Source organism: Sapajus apella, unplaced genomic scaffold, assembly GCF_009761245.1.
Source record: "Sapajus apella isolate SASKATOON/1434 unplaced genomic scaffold, GSC_monkey_1.0 scaffold3546, whole genome shotgun sequence".
In the NCBI taxonomy this organism is placed as follows: Eukaryota; Metazoa; Chordata; class Mammalia; order Primates; family Cebidae; genus Sapajus; species Sapajus apella.
In genome coordinates this window covers 1-4,010 of record NW_022440472.1, presented here as the reverse complement: position 1 = coordinate 4,010, position 4,010 = coordinate 1, and the positions used below count along the sequence as shown (strand labels likewise).

The following is a 4,010-nucleotide window of genomic DNA, read 5'->3' as shown; positions in this document are numbered from 1 at the left end:
CCACCTCCACCTCTCAAAGTGCTGGGACTATAGGTGTGAACCACTGCAACTGACTAGGATATTTTTATATTAAGGAATTATTATTTTTTTCTCTCTCTTTTGAGATGGAGTCTCAGCCTGTCACCCAGGCTGTAGTGTAATGGTGCGATCTCAGCTCACTGCAACCTCCACCTCCCAGATTCAAGCAGTTCTCCTGCCTTAGCCTCCCAAGTAGCCGGGAATACAGTCTCACACCACCACGCCCAGTTAATTTTTTTGTATTTTTAGTAGAACATGGTTTCACCATGCTGGCCAGATGGTCTCCAACTCCTAACCTCATGTGATTTGCCCACCTCAGCCTCCCAAAGTACTAGGATTAGAGGCATGAACCACCACAGCCAGCCAGGAATTCTTTTAAAAAAAAATGTTTTTTTGGAACACTACTTTGTGTTCCAAAAAAAAGAAAAAAGGAATTTTTAATGAAAAAATTAAATTTTTTTTTTTTTTTAGAAATACAGCCTCACTCTGTTACCCAGGCTGGAGTGCAGTGGCACCATTTCAGCTCACTGAAACCTCATGGGTTCAAGTGATTCTCCTGCCTCAGCTTCTCAAATGGCTGGAGTTGCAGTCACGCACCACCACGCCTGGCCAATTTTTTTATTTTTAGTTGAGATGGGGTTTCACCTTGTTGACCAGGCTGCTCTCGAACTCCTGACCTCAAGTGATCCGCCCTCCTCAGCCTCCAAAAGTGTTGAGATTACAGGTGTGAGCCACTGTGCCTGGCCTAAAATTTTTCCTTGTTTTATTAGTTTCTCACTGTCTCCACTTTAAGATTAAAAAATTGGATATTAGGGTGGGCAAGGTGGCTCACGCCTGTAATCTCAGCCCTTTGGGAGGGTGAGGCAGGCAGATTACAAGGTCAGGAGTTCAAGACCAGCCTGGCCAATATGATGAAACCCATCTCTACGAAAAATACAAAAATTAGCTGGGCGTGGTGGCGTGTGCCTGTAGTACCAGCTACTTGGAAGGCTGAGGTAGGAGAATCACTTGAACCCAGGAGGTGGAGGTTGCAGTGAGCTAAGATGGTGTCACTGCACTCCAGCCTGGGGGACAGAGCAAGACTCCATCTCAAAAGAAAAAATTGGATATTATCCAAAAGATAACTCTGAAATATAAACGCAAATGTTAACAGCTAATATGCTATATGGCCTTCTGCTATGCTTCATTTTGATTTTTTCTATACAAATATTTACATCTATATTTATTTTCACTTGATCTTAGCCAAAAGGCCAAGAAGCAATTCTATATTTATGTTCATAGTTGAGATCACATTTTACATCAAGTTAGTATTGGTGTAATACATTTTTTGTTCAATGCAATATAATCCTTTTTATTCTAAAAGCTGAATTGAAACTAAAAGATGTATATAAAAGATCTAAAAAAAAAACTATATATTAAAAAAAAGCCTTAAACAGTACCAACTCTCATGATCAAAAAAGGTCACAACAGGGCCAGGTGTGGTGGCTCACACCTGTGATCCCAGTACTTTGGGAGGCGGAGGCGGTTGGATCAACTAAGGTCAGGAGTTCGAGACCAGCCTGGCCAACATGGTGAAACCCATTCTCTACTAAAAATACAAAAAATAAGCCAGGTGTGGTGGCAGGTACCTGTAATCCCAGTTTCTTGGGAGGCGGAGGCAGGAGAATCAGTTGAACCCAGGAGGCAGGGGTTGCAGTGAGCCGAGATCCAGCATGGACAACAAAAGTAAAACTCTGTTGAAAAAAAAAAGTGGGGTGGGGAGCGGCACAACAGTTAAGATTGTATTACTCGATTTTATTGTATACTAGGCGCTGGGCACAGAGCAATCCTCCTTGTAAAGTAGACAATTAGCTTTACTTAGAACATTTAAAATAATGCACAATTAAAACAATTATTCATTTTACAAGTTGTTCTGCAATCCAAACATACAGTAGTTTGGAGAACAACTTAGAAAACAAAAGCTAATGTAAAAAGACAGATTAAAACAACTAGAGCACCGGTTCAGTTGTGGTGGCTCGTGCCTGTAATCCCAGCACTTCGGGAGGCGGAGGTGGGCAGATCATGAAGTCAGGAGTTTGAGACTTGCCTGGCCAATATGGTGAAACTCCGTCTCTACTAAAAATACAAAAATTAGCTGGGCGTGGTGGTGCTTGCCCATTGTCCCAGCTACTTGGGAGGCTGAGGCAGAAGAATCGCTTCAACTCAGGAGGTAGAGGTTGCAGTGAGCCAAGATCCTGTTACTGCACTCCAGACTGGGTGACAGAGGGAGACTTCGTCTCAAACAAACAAACAAAAACCAACTAGAGGCTAGGAGCAGTGGCTCACTCCTGTAATCCTAGCACTTTGGGAGGCTAAGGCAGAAGCCTTGCTTGAGCTCAGCAGTTCTAGACCAGCCTGGGCAACATAGTGAGACCTCATCTGTACAAATAATTTAAAAATTAGCTGGGCATGTTGGTGCACACCTGTAGTCTCAGCTACTCAGGAGATTGAGGGGGAGAAGTTGGCCACTACAGTAAGCCGCGATTATCCCAATGCACTCCACCTGGACCACAGAGCAAGACCCTGCCTCAAAACAAAAACCAACTACAACTACAACAGTATGTGTTTTATATGGCTTGGATTTCACAGTTTTCTTAACTGCATCATCCATATCAGAAATCTGTTCCTGGCCACGTGCAGTGGCTCACGCCTGTAATCCTGGCACTTTGGGAGGCCAAGGTGGAGAATCACTTGAGCCTAGGAATTCAAGAACAGTTTGGGCAACACAGTGAGACACCTCCCCCCACCTCTGCCATCTCTACAAAAAACAAATTTTTTTTTTCTTTTTGAGACGTAGTCTCGCTTTGTCACCAGCCTGGACTGCAGTGGCGTGATCTCGGCTCACTGCAACTTCCACCTCCCTGGTTCAAGCGATTCTTCTGCCTCAGCCTCCCAAGTAGCTGGGACTATAGGCCATGCCCAGCTAATTTTTGTATTTTTGGTAGAGACAGGGTTTCACCATGTTGGCCAGGATGGTCTCAATCTCTTGACCTCATGATCAGACCCCCTCGGCTTCTCAAAGGGCTGGGATTATAGGCATGAGCCACCTTACCCGGCTAAATAAATAAAACATTTTTAATTAGCTGTATGGCACTGACACCTATAGTCCCAGCTACTAGGGAGGCTGAGGTGGGTCACTTGATCCTGGGAGATGGAGATTTAAATTTTTAAAAATCTGTCCCTTCAGCTGGCTCCATTGCTCCAGATTTAAAGAAATACCTTCTCTTCCCGGTTTTATTTTACCTTCTGGATCCATCCAATATTATCTAATATAAATTACCTCTTAAAAATCCCAAACACTGGCCAGGTGCAGTGGCTCACGCCTGTAATCCTAGCACTTTGGAGGCCAAGGCAGGCAGATCATTTGAGGTCAGAAGTTCAAGACCAGCTTGGCCAACATGGTGAAATCCCATCTCTACCTAAAAGACAAAAATTAGCCGTGCATGGTGGCAAGTGCCTCCAGTCCCAGCTACTCGGAGGCTGAGGCAGGAGAATCTCTTGAACCGGGGAAGTGGAGGTTGCAGTGAGCCAAGATCATGCCATTGCACTCCAGCCTGGGTGACAGGGCAAGATTCTGTCTCCAAAAAAAAAAAAAAAAATCCCAAACAATAATGTACTTCATTTTCCTAATCGGAAACATGTTATAATCTCTGCTGCTGCTGCTGTTGCTGCTGTTCTCTTTCAAAAATGACAGAGCTTTTCAAGTTTCACCAGTTTTTTGCTTCTTTACAGGTTTTTCTGGAGCAACCTGCTTTTTCCTCTTTCACTTTTGGACAACGTCACTGTCAGAACTGCTGCAAGAAGAGCTTGAAGAAACAAGTTCCTTTGATTTGGGCATTGCTCTGCTGCGCTGCACTCCTGTAGCTGAAGACCCTCCCGCTTGCTCTTAGGCAAGGCTGGTGTACTACTTCTTCTTCTTCTTCTTCTTCTTCTTTTTTTTTTTTTTTTTTTTT

General features: G+C 43.9%; 1 pseudogene; it reads right to left on the bottom strand.

Annotated features, from left to right (window-relative positions):
* Positions 1-2,602: 2,602 nt before the first annotated feature.
* LOC116547549 lies at positions 2,603-3,950 on the bottom strand (annotated as a pseudogene).
* Between the last annotated feature and the right edge of the window lie 60 nt (positions 3,951-4,010).